This window comes from Schistocerca serialis, chromosome 2, assembly GCF_023864345.2.
Source record: "Schistocerca serialis cubense isolate TAMUIC-IGC-003099 chromosome 2, iqSchSeri2.2, whole genome shotgun sequence".
Lineage (NCBI taxonomy): Eukaryota > Metazoa > Arthropoda > Insecta > Orthoptera > Acrididae > Schistocerca > Schistocerca serialis.
In genome coordinates, this window is record NC_064639.1 from 804,027,635 (window position 1) to 804,039,791 (window position 12,157).

The 12,157-nt window shown below is 49.8% G+C and overlaps 8 non-coding genes across 8 annotated transcripts; 5 read left to right on the top strand and 3 right to left on the bottom strand.

Annotated features, from left to right (window-relative positions):
- The first annotated feature begins 5,797 nt into the window (after window positions 1–5,797).
- On the top strand, window positions 5,798–5,869 carry Trnap-ugg (transfer RNA proline (anticodon UGG)). Its single transcript has one exon. It is a non-coding gene; the product is annotated as a tRNA-Pro (tRNA).
- A 601-nt stretch (window positions 5,870–6,470) lies between these two features.
- On the bottom strand, window positions 6,471–6,543 carry Trnav-uac (transfer RNA valine (anticodon UAC)). Its single transcript has one exon. It is a non-coding gene; the product is annotated as a tRNA-Val (tRNA).
- Window positions 6,544–6,778: 235 nt separating this feature from the next.
- Trnap-cgg (transfer RNA proline (anticodon CGG)) lies at window positions 6,779–6,850 on the top strand. The gene has a single exon. It is a non-coding gene; the product is annotated as a tRNA-Pro (tRNA).
- A 1,646-nt stretch (window positions 6,851–8,496) lies between these two features.
- Window positions 8,497–8,568, top strand: Trnap-ugg (transfer RNA proline (anticodon UGG)). The gene has a single exon. It is a non-coding gene; the product is annotated as a tRNA-Pro (tRNA).
- A 601-nt stretch (window positions 8,569–9,169) lies between these two features.
- On the bottom strand, window positions 9,170–9,242 carry Trnav-uac (transfer RNA valine (anticodon UAC)). Its single transcript has one exon. It is a non-coding gene; the product is annotated as a tRNA-Val (tRNA).
- A 235-nt stretch (window positions 9,243–9,477) lies between these two features.
- Window positions 9,478–9,549, top strand: Trnap-cgg (transfer RNA proline (anticodon CGG)). Its single transcript has one exon. It is a non-coding gene; the product is annotated as a tRNA-Pro (tRNA).
- A 1,646-nt stretch (window positions 9,550–11,195) lies between these two features.
- Window positions 11,196–11,267, top strand: Trnap-ugg (transfer RNA proline (anticodon UGG)). The gene has a single exon. It is a non-coding gene; the product is annotated as a tRNA-Pro (tRNA).
- A 601-nt stretch (window positions 11,268–11,868) lies between these two features.
- On the bottom strand, window positions 11,869–11,941 carry Trnav-uac (transfer RNA valine (anticodon UAC)). The gene has a single exon. It is a non-coding gene; the product is annotated as a tRNA-Val (tRNA).
- Between the last annotated feature and the right edge of the window lie 216 nt (window positions 11,942–12,157).

Consider the following 12,157-nt stretch of genomic DNA (forward strand, 5'->3'; position numbering starts at 1 on the left):
TCCTGGGCCGATGACGTTGAAGAAGAAGCGGAACAGCCTGCCAGCGTGTCTGCACAGGAGTCCACCTCGGCGACACTGGGGCTGGCGCCCCGCCAGTAATTATCACCACTGCGGGACCACCGGCGGGTCTCCACCTGCCGGCTACTTCTACCGCACGTTCTGCACATACTGAGGATGGCCGCACGCAGCAATATCGTATCGCCACGATGAATCTCGCCACCATTCGTGCCCCCCATTAACTGGCTATGTTCAGAGACACTATTTACTCTGCGGATGTGGATATAGCACTCTTACAAGAGGTGTTTGTGGCTGACTTCCTAGTTCCCACCGGATACAACGCCCATGTTTCCCCCGCATCCGATACCGGTAGCGGCGTCGCCATCCTGCTACGCGACGGACTCCCTGCAGAGGACGTCATCTACCTCCCCACTGCGCGAGGTATGGCCCTCACACTGTTCGGCGTGCGTATTATTAATATCTACGCTCCGTCCGGCACTGGCCGCCGTCATGACCGACAAACTTTTTTTGCCGAAAGCGTCACACCCCTCTTCACCGGTCCGCAGGACGATTTGGTACTCGGTGGGGATTTTAACTCGACACAAGAGCCCGCGGACCAACTCCCGCGACATTCCCCTTGTGCATCTCTCTCAGTGGTCATCGACCGTCTCCGACTTGTTGACACATGGAAGAAGCTCCACGGAATTCAACCGGGCTATACATTCTACACCTCTCACTCGTCAAGCCGCATAGATCGCATCTACGTTACCCGCTCCCTTGCTGATGGCACACGTCATGCGGAAGTCTGGCCCTTGGCCTTTTCAGACCATTATGCATACCTCTGTGACGTCACTCTCGCCCGACAGCAAGTGTGGCATAGTCGTGGTCTGTGGAAACTCAATGTCGCTCACCTGACCTCCTCAGACTGTCGCCGTATGGTCGAAGAAGCGTGGGCACGCTGCCACCATCGTCGAGAAGCCTATGACTCCACCTTATCATGGTGGCTCTCCTGTGCAAAGCCGACCCTGAGGAAGACTCTGATGAGTTTTGGAAAGGAATTAAAGGCGTGGCAAACTAATACCCTGCACTTCTACTACACCATTCTACGTGACTGTGCGACGATGCCTTTCTCGCCAGCCCGGCAGTCGATGGTCCATCGCACGAAGGCGCAGATCTCCTTGATCATGTGGCGTAACTTGGAAGGCACTGTAGTCCGTTCTCGAGCTTCTAATCGAATCCCTCAAGAACGTCCGTCGATGTACCACCTCCTTCAGGAAAGACAACGACGACGACGAGCTCTGATCCAAGTACTCACTGATGTGGAAGGGCGCCGGCACGACACCCAACAAAGCATCGGTCGTGCTCTCCATGCTCATTTTGCCGGGCTATACGCAGCCGTACCGCATTCTGCAGCACTGATCACAGAAGTCGCTCAGCTCACTACGAACACTCTTCCGGAGGATGCTGTGCATGACCTCCAAGACGACGTAACCACAGATGAAGTGGTAGATGCTATCAAGGCGGGTTCCGATAACAGGTCTCCTGGACCTGACGGTATACCCATCGAATTTTATAAAAGTTTTCAGTATTTGTTGGCTTCCACGTGGACGGCAATCGCACAAGAGCTGATGTCACCGAGGACAGTGGTCCCGAGCGCCTTTCTAGAAGGAATTATTATCCCCGTACATAAACCGCGCGGGTTATCAAGGGTCCAGGACTATCGACCAATTACTTTGCTCAACAGCGACATGAAAATATTCACACGGCTACTGGCATCGCGACTCAAGAAGGTCGCACGTTACGTCACATCCTGCGACCAGACTTCCCTAGGAGGCGACAACAACATCCGTACGGCCCTTTGCCGTTACAGAGACATGATAGCATTAGCGCATCATCAGCGTCTCCCTGGCGCCTTGGCTTCACTGGACTTTAGCCAGGCTTTCGACCGTGTTGACCACTTCTATTTACGGACAGTTCTTCAGCATATGGGTTTTCCTGGCGGTTTTGTAACAGTGGTTATGCGCCTGTTGAGTCGTGCAACCTCTAAAATCATGTACAATGGTCGTCTTACACCGTCCCTGGTCATCGCACGATCTGTACGGCAAGGTTGCCCTCTTTCCACGATTTTGTATGTTTTCGCCTTGGAACCCCTGCTCCAGGGCATGCGCCAACGTTTGGAAGGCATGGCTGTGCAAGGCCACCGTTTTTGTTGTACAGCCTACGCAGACGACATAGTACTATATTTGCGCAGTGAAGATGAAGTACGAGCAGCACTGACATGGGTGGCGACTTACGGCGAAGCGTCGGGGAGCTGCCTCAACGTGTCAAAATCCAAGGTCCTGCTCATTGGTGAGGGCTTGCCGGAGAGATGCGCTGCCCCCCTTAGTGTCGCCGCCACCATACGGTGTCTTGGACTTGATTTCACAGCAGACCTGCGCCGCTCAGCGGCTATCAATGGTAGACGCTTGCTACAGACAATCAGAGCAAATCTCGCAGATCACCGGCTACGAGCTCTCGACGTTATCCAACGCGCGCAATACGTGAACATGTATCATGCTTCCCGTATACCACACGTGGCTCAAGTACTACCAGTTCCAAATCTCCTGGCGCGACGACTGTTGATGGCTTTCGGCTCCTTCGTCAGCTCGGGGATGTTATTCAAGGTGCAGTATGAATCCCTTGCACTGCCACGAGATCGTGGCGGGGTGGGACTCATCCACGTGCCGACTCGTGTCAAGGCACTATACGTCAGCTCCCAACTCAAACTTTGGCATCGTTGCCCGCAGAGCCTTACTAGCCTCCTGCTTCACAACTTTGCACCGGCCTCCTTGTCCGCCCCAGTATTGATATCGACCATTCCAACCCCCTTTTATTACATCCAACGATTTTTCCTGGAGTTCAGTTATATCTACCGGTCCTTACCACTTCCACGTTTGTACCTCACGAAAACAGTCTCCTAATTGTTACAACAGTGCCGCCCGTCCAACCCCATCGAACGTAAGTATCCACAGTACGTGTGGCGACACATATGGAAGGCGATCCATGCGCGTTTTCTCGAATCAGACGTTCAATCAGCGTGGTACATCACCGTGAATGGCAAACAAGTTAACCGAGATCGTCTGCACCGCATCCATCTCGCCGATTCATCCGTCTGCACCCACTGTGGCGTGGATGACACGGATGTCCACCGGTTCCACTGTGGCACAGCGCTAGACGTCTGGACACTTGCGCGGCGAATTTTGGCGTTTCTTACTCGCCAGACACCGGCTCAGATCGACGTCCACATGCTTTTGTACCCCGATAAGACTTTCTACCCCTCCGCCAAAACTAACTCTGTGAATTGGATCTGTGGCCACACGATCCGCTATCTTTTTACTTCAGGCGACAAGTCTACGATAGGATATTGGACTTATCTCAACGAACGTCACTGCGTCCTGATACGCAACCCACGCTACAAACAATATTTTTCTAATTTCTTACGGAGCACTTTCGATGACCCACCTAGTAGCTGGAACGTCCAAGCCCTGAGAAGCTGAAAACTGTATAAAACGAACCGAACTGAATAGATCTGCTACCCAGAACTCACGCCTACGCCATGAGAAGACACGTTTGGACGAGCTGGCATGCTGTAGGCGGATACACTTCAGGAGCTCCTGTAAGAACTAGACTTTAACTACAAGTCGCATGACGACTTAAAAAGCTTTTCCTTATTTCTTCCTCATAGTTTGTTGTTCAAGGAAAAAGAAATTTGATTTTGGCTTTGAGAAAAAAAAATTTTTTTTGTTCCAAAGGATTGCTTCTTCGCCAACAAGACGAAGGATACACATTTTTGTTTACTGGAAGGAGAAACCAGTATAATCGGAGTCTTTGTTTTCTTACAAAAAAAAAAAAAAAAAAAAAAAAAAAAAAAAAAAAAAAAACCTTTTCCTTATTTATTCCTCACAATTTGTTCCTAAAGGAAAAACAAATTTGATTTTGGCTTTGAGAAACTGTTTTTTGTTCCAAAAGATTGCTTCTTCTCCAACAAGATGAAGGAGACTAAAAAAAAAAAAAAAAAAAAAAAAATATATAGAAAAAAAAAAAAAGAAAAAAAAAGGGGTATGATTCCTGCTTCGGGTGCAGGAGGTCCCGGGTTCAAATCCCGGACGAGCCCTTGCATTTTGTACAACGGTGTGGTAACAAATCGCATGGCGGCGGCTGTTTCGCGCATTTCCAGGCCTCCAAGTCAGCGCTAAAATCCGACAACCAGTTCTGAAACCGTTTCATGTTTCATTTGAGCCATGTGCACCCTGCTGATGGAACGTTTGAAGTTGATTTAAATGGTCACAGTAGAGATCGTAGCAAGTGTCTTGCTGAGTGCGACGAAAACGGGTTTCCGCCCGCAATCGAGCCGGGGACCTTCTGCGTGTTCGGCACGGCGCCTGGGCTCGGCGGCAGCTGCTGCTCTTTCCTTCCTTACGAGATACCGTCGATTCGCGCAGTCGTTATTGCAAAAGATGTCACCAAAGGCAATCGCTTCGTTAGCGGCACTTTGCCTGGGCTCGGCGGCAGCTCTACATGGAGGCACCAGCAGCCCAGCCAGGCCGCCGCCGCCACCGGTGCGCCACAGCGCAAGGAGCCGGCGGCCGCCCTGCAATGCCCCTGTCGTTGCATATTCCACCCGCCCCATATCCTCTCCATGTCTGACTCACTACCCCAAATGACACTGCAGTCGACGTGCTTATTACTATCGCTTTTGGAAGAACCAAGGCGCAGTATTCTAGTGTCGAACCGGTACTGCAAATTGGGATTAAGCAAAAATTTATTGTGTGGTCGAGCGACAGCCTCGGCTCGCTCTTCCTACATGATCGCTTCTTGTGCGGAATAATTCCTAGCTCGCCGATGGCTTCAGAGTTGGTCTTCTCGAAGTTTTGCTTTCGCACTGCATTCCGCAATCTTTTCGTTATGAGTTGTGTGCTTCGGTTTCCCGACTTTCTTGTGTTTAGTGCGTTTGGCTTCTCTTAACCCTTAGCCACCGCTTGCCGAAATTTCCACACTATCATCTGTCGATCTGCAGAGCTCGATGAAGGCATCGCGGCCGTTCCTGAGCTCGTGGAACGGTCGAATCTGTAGTTGTTTCCAGATCTCTCCCACACAACGGCCTCCCAGAAGCTTGGATTACAGAAGTACGCCACTACTCCCAGCCGGAGATTCAGGATTGAAAGCAGAATGACATGAGCTACACGCAGCTCCGATTTTTTTTTTTTTTTTTTGTGTCTGACCTACTTTGAAAGACTTTGTAGTCGATTTACTTACTACTATCGCTGTTGGAAACCAGGTGATAACCGCACAGTATTTTAGAGACGATCAGGTAATGAAAATTTAGAATAAGTAAAACAGTATCAAAAGAAGTTGTGTGGTGGAGCAGCACATGCAATTCACGCTTCCTAGATAATCGTTACTGCATAGAATAATTCTTTTGTCTGCGGCGTCTTCAGTATCCGTCTTCTGGAAATTTTGCTTGCAGTATATTTTGCAATCTTTTCGTTATGAGTTGGTGCTTGGTTTCCCGATTTTCTTTTGTTTAGTGCATTCGCCTCCTCTTAACCCTGAGAAACCTTATACCGAAACTGAGGCACTGCCGGCTGTTCATAAGCAGTGCTCGATGAAGTTATTTCGCTTTTTATTCGTTGCCTTTAATATTCTTCTCAACAGTGGTGAGTGCTGCCTGCAGAAAGCGTTTATCTTGCGAATTCGCGTGCAAGTTTGTGTTCCCTGTGAGGCCCACTACTTGGGATTAACTTGACTGCTCCAGCCAGGTGGCTCGTTGGTCTAGGGGTATGATTCCTGCCTTGGGTGCAGGAGGTCCCGGGTTCAAATCCCGGACGAGCCCTGCCATTTTGACCGTGCTGAAGCGTAGGTGGAACTCAGCCCCGGTTGCAGCTCCTCAATGAAGAGTAGATGCCTGTTATAGCACGTGGATATAACAAGAATGCGGCGCCAGTAAAGTACGTAGGTGGAATTCGGTAGAAAGGCAGACGGTAATTTTGCATGCAACGGAAAACAAGGTTGTCGTTGCGGGATATGTGCACCGTGAGTGGAGATTCAGCTTAATTGTGCGACAGTCTACCCTCATCTTACTAGCGACGGCAACAACCAAGGGGTGGCATGTAAGATTGAGCGTGGCTAAGAGTTTCTGATTATTAGTTAGTATCACACTTTGACAGAGCTGTGACAAGGCGAGTAGGGTGAGCTCAGGAAAGCCAGTAGCAAGCGCACTTGAAGTAGCCCTGAAGAACCGGATTATAAATTTTGCCAGCCATAATGGAGCTAGGGGCGTTCTCAGTTACCAAATACCGGTGCAATAAGAGAGCTACAGTATTTGACAGTAAAATGACGCCCTATCCGTCTAGCATACAACATTGCTTGTCTCTGCATACGCGGACGTGAGGTCATCTCGGAAATGAAATCCGAAATATAGATTAAAATTGTTGTGTTCCCGCCCGGCATCGAACCGGGCACCTTCTGCGTGTAAAGCAGACGTGATAACCGCTACACCACGGAAACGACGGTTCTTTTCATGTACCACCCGGAGACTCGTAATAGCAACAGTTTTTCTTCTGTGTTAGCAAGGGCATCGGCTACGAGCTCCCTCCGATTCGTGAAGTTCCTGCAGTAAAAGACGTCGATGAAAACAATCCAACCGCGACAGACAGGGAGAACGCTGGCTGAGCTGCAGCCCTACATGGTGAGACCATCAAAGGTGGCGTCATTCACATGCAGTGCGTTTTCGGAACGAATAGGCTCGTTGGTCTAGCGGTATGATTCCTGCTTCGGCTGCAGGAGGTCCCGGGTTCAAATCCCGGACGAGCCCTTGCGTTTTGTACAACGGTGTGGTAACAAATCGCATGGCGGCGGCTGTTTCGCGCATTTCCAGGCCTCCAAGTCAGCGCTAAAATCCGACAACCAGTTCTGAAACCGTTTCATGTTTCATTTGAGCCATGTTCACCCTGCTGATGGAACGTTTGAAGTTGATTTAAATGGTCACAGTAGAGATCGTAGCAAGTGTCTTGCTGAGTGCGACGAAAACGGGTTTCCGCCCGCAATCGAGCCGGGGACCTTCTGCGTGTTCGGCACGGCGCCTGGGCTCGGCGGCAGCTGCTGCTCTTTCCTTCCTTACGAGATACCGTCGATTCGCGCAGTCGTTATTGCAAAAGATGTCACCAAAGGCAATCGCTTCGTTAGCGGCACTTTGCCTGGGCTCGGCGGCAGCTCTACATGGAGGCACCAGCAGCCCAGCCAGGCCGCCGCCGCCACCGGTGCGCCACAGCGCAAGGAGCCGGCGGCCGCCCTGCAATGCCCCTGTCGTTGCATATTCCACCCGCCCCATATCCTCTCCATGTCTGACTCACTACCCCAAATGACACTGCAGTCGACGTGCTTATTACTATCGCTTTTGGAAGAACCAAGGCGCAGTATTCTAGTGTCGAACCGGTACTGCAAATTGGGATTAAGCAAAAATTTATTGTGTGGTCGAGCGACAGCCTCGGCTCGCTCTTCCTACATGATCGCTTCTTGTGCGGAATAATTCCTAGCTCGCCGATGGCTTCAGAGTTGGTCTTCTCGAAGTTTTGCTTTCGCACTGCATTCCGCAATCTTTTCGTTATGAGTTGTGTGCTTCGGTTTCCCGACTTTCTTGTGTTTAGTGCGTTTGGCTTCTCTTAACCCTTAGCCACCGCTTGCCGAAATTTCCACACTATCATCTGTCGATCTGCAGAGCTCGATGAAGGCATCGCGGCCGTTCCTGAGCTCGTGGAACGGTCGAATCTGTAGTTGTTTCCAGATCTCTCCCACACAACGGCCTCCCAGAAGCTTGGATTACAGAAGTACGCCACTACTCCCAGCCGGAGATTCAGGATTGAAAGCAGAATGACATGAGCTACACGCAGCTCCGATTTTTTTTTTTTTTTTTGTGTCTGACCTACTTTGAAAGACTTTGTAGTCGATTTACTTACTACTATCGCTGTTGGAAACCAGGTGATAACCGCACAGTATTTTAGAGACGATCAGGTAATGAAAATTTAGAATAAGTAAAACAGTATCAAAAGAAGTTGTGTGGTGGAGCAGCACATGCAATTCACGCTTCCTAGATAATCGTTACTGCATAGAATAATTCTTTTGTCTGCGGCGTCTTCAGTATCCGTCTTCTGGAAATTTTGCTTGCAGTATATTTTGCAATCTTTTCGTTATGAGTTGGTGCTTGGTTTCCCGATTTTCTTTTGTTTAGTGCATTCGCCTCCTCTTAACCCTGAGAAACCTTATACCGAAACTGAGGCACTGCCGGCTGTTCATAAGCAGTGCTCGATGAAGTTATTTCGCTTTTTATTCGTTGCCTTTAATATTCTTCTCAACAGTGGTGAGTGCTGCCTGCAGAAAGCGTTTATCTTGCGAATTCGCGTGCAAGTTTGTGTTCCCTGTGAGGCCCACTACTTGGGATTAACTTGACTGCTCCAGCCAGGTGGCTCGTTGGTCTAGGGGTATGATTCCTGCCTTGGGTGCAGGAGGTCCCGGGTTCAAATCCCGGACGAGCCCTGCCATTTTGACCGTGCTGAAGCGTAGGTGGAACTCAGCCCCGGTTGCAGCTCCTCAATGAAGAGTAGATGCCTGTTATAGCACGTGGATATAACAAGAATGCGGCGCCAGTAAAGTACGTAGGTGGAATTCGGTAGAAAGGCAGACGGTAATTTTGCATGCAACGGAAAACAAGGTTGTCGTTGCGGGATATGTGCACCGTGAGTGGAGATTCAGCTTAATTGTGCGACAGTCTACCCTCATCTTACTAGCGACGGCAACAACCAAGGGGTGGCATGTAAGATTGAGCGTGGCTAAGAGTTTCTGATTATTAGTTAGTATCACACTTTGACAGAGCTGTGACAAGGCGAGTAGGGTGAGCTCAGGAAAGCCAGTAGCAAGCGCACTTGAAGTAGCCCTGAAGAACCGGATTATAAATTTTGCCAGCCATAATGGAGCTAGGGGCGTTCTCAGTTACCAAATACCGGTGCAATAAGAGAGCTACAGTATTTGACAGTAAAATGACGCCCTATCCGTCTAGCATACAACATTGCTTGTCTCTGCATACGCGGACGTGAGGTCATCTCGGAAATGAAATCCGAAATATAGATTAAAATTGTTGTGTTCCCGCCCGGCATCGAACCGGGCACCTTCTGCGTGTAAAGCAGACGTGATAACCGCTACACCACGGAAACGACGGTTCTTTTCATGTACCACCCGGAGACTCGTAATAGCAACAGTTTTTCTTCTGTGTTAGCAAGGGCATCGGCTACGAGCTCCCTCCGATTCGTGAAGTTCCTGCAGTAAAAGACGTCGATGAAAACAATCCAACCGCGACAGACAGGGAGAACGCTGGCTGAGCTGCAGCCCTACATGGTGAGACCATCAAAGGTGGCGTCATTCACATGCAGTGCGTTTTCGGAACGAATAGGCTCGTTGGTCTAGCGGTATGATTCCTGCTTCGGGTGCAGGAGGTCCCGGGTTCAAATCCCGGACGAGCCCTTGCGTTTTGTACAACGGTGTGGTAACAAATCGCATGGCGGCGGCTGTTTCGCGCATTTCCAGGCCTCCAAGTCAGCGCTAAAATCCGACAACCAGTTCTGAAACCGTTTCATGTTTCATTTGAGCCATGTTCACCCTGCTGATGGAACGTTTGAAGTTGATTTAAATGGTCACAGTAGAGATCGTAGCAAGTGTCTTGCTGAGTGCGACGAAAACGGGTTTCCGCCCGCAATCGAGCCGGGGACCTTCTGCGTGTTCGGCACGGCGCCTGGGCTCGGCGGCAGCTGCTGCTCTTTCCTTCCTTACGAGATACCGTCGATTCGCGCAGTCGTTATTGCAAAAGATGTCACCAAAGGCAATCGCTTCGTTAGCGGCACTTTGCCTGGGCTCGGCGGCAGCTCTACATGGAGGCACCAGCAGCCCAGCCAGGCCGCCGCCGCCACCGGTGCGCCACAGCGCAAGGAGCCGGCGGCCGCCCTGCAATGCCCCTGTCGTTGCATATTCCACCCGCCCCATATCCTCTCCATGTCTGACTCACTACCCCAAATGACACTGCAGTCGACGTGCTTATTACTATCGCTTTTGGAAGAACCAAGGCGCAGTATTCTAGTGTCGAACCGGTACTGCAAATTGGGATTAAGCAAAAATTTATTGTGTGGTCGAGCGACAGCCTCGGCTCGCTCTTCCTACATGATCGCTTCTTGTGCGGAATAATTCCTAGCTCGCCGATGGCTTCAGAGTTGGTCTTCTCGAAGTTTTGCTTTCGCACTGCATTCCGCAATCTTTTCGTTATGAGTTGTGTGCTTCGGTTTCCCGACTTTCTTGTGTTTAGTGCGTTTGGCTTCTCTTAACCCTTAGCCACCGCTTGCCGAAATTTCCACACTATCATCTGTCGATCTGCAGAGCTCGATGAAGGCATCGCGGCCGTTCCTGAGCTCGTGGAACGGTCGAATCTGTAGTTGTTTCCAGATCTCTCCCACACAACGGCCTCCCAGAAGCTTGGATTACAGAAGTACGCCACTACTCCCAGCCGGAGATTCAGGATTGAAAGCAGAATGACATGAGCTACACGCAGCTCCGATTTTTTTTTTTTTTTTTGTGTCTGACCTACTTTGAAAGACTTTGTAGTCGATTTACTTACTACTATCGCTGTTGGAAACCAGGTGATAACCGCACAGTATTTTAGAGACGATCAGGTAATGAAAATTTAGAATAAGTAAAACAGTATCAAAAGAAGTTGTGTGGTGGAGCAGCACATGCAATTCACGCTTCCTAGATAATCGTTACTGCATAGAATAATTCTTTTGTCTGCGGCGTCTTCAGTATCCGTCTTCTGGAAATTTTGCTTGCAGTATATTTTGCAATCTTTTCGTTATGAGTTGGTGCTTGGTTTCCCGATTTTCTTTTGTTTAGTGCATTCGCCTCCTCTTAACCCTGAGAAACCTTATACCGAAACTGAGGCACTGCCGGCTGTTCATAAGCAGTGCTCGATGAAGTTATTTCGCTTTTTATTCGTTGCCTTTAATATTCTTCTCAACAGTGGTGAGTGCTGCCTGCAGAAAGCGTTTATCTTGCGAATTCGCGTGCAAGTTTGTGTTCCCTGTGAGGCCCACTACTTGGGATTAACTTGACTGCTCCAGCCAGGTGGCTCGTTGGTCTAGGGGTATGATTCCTGCCTTGGGTGCAGGAGGTCCCGGGTTCAAATCCCGGACGAGCCCTGCCATTTTGACCGTGCTGAAGCGTAGGTGGAACTCAGCCCCGGTTGCAGCTCCTCAATGAAGAGTAGATGCCTGTTATAGCACGTGGATATAACAAGAATGCGGCGCCAGTAAAGTACGTAGGTGGAATTCGGTAGAAAGGCAGACAGTAATTTTGCATGCAACGGAAAACAAGGTTGTCGTTGCGGGATATGTGCACCGTGAGTGGAGATTCAGCTTAATTGTGCGACAGTCTACCCTCATCTTACTAGCGACGGCAACAACCAAGGGGTGGCATGTAAGATTGAGCGTGGCTAAGAGTTTCTGATTATTAGTTAGTATCACACTTTGACAGAGCTGTGACAAGGCGAGTAGGGTGAGCTCAGGAAAGCCAGTAGCAAGCGCACTTGAAGTAGCCCTGAAGAACCGGATTATAAATTTTGCCAGCCATAATGGAGCTAGGGGCGTTCTCAGTTACCAAATACCGGTGCAATAAGAGAGCTACAGTATTTGACAGTAAAATGACGCCCTATCCGTCTAGCATACAACATTGCTTGTCTCTGCATACGCGGACGTGAGGTCATCTCGGAAATGAAATCCGAAATATAGATTAAAATTGTTGTGTTCCCGCCCGGCATCGAACCGGGCACCTTCTGCGTGTAAAGCAGACGTGATAACCGCTACACCACGGAAACGACGGTTCTTTTCATGTACCACCCGGAGACTCGTAATAGCAACAGTTTTTCTTCTGTGTTAGCAAGGGCATCGGCTACGAGCTCCCTCCGATTCGTGAAGTTCCTGCAGTAAAAGACGTCGATGAAAACAATCCAACCGCGACAGACAGGGAGAACGCTGGCTGAGCTGCAGCCCTACATGGTGAGACCATCAAAGGTGGCGTCATTCACATGCAG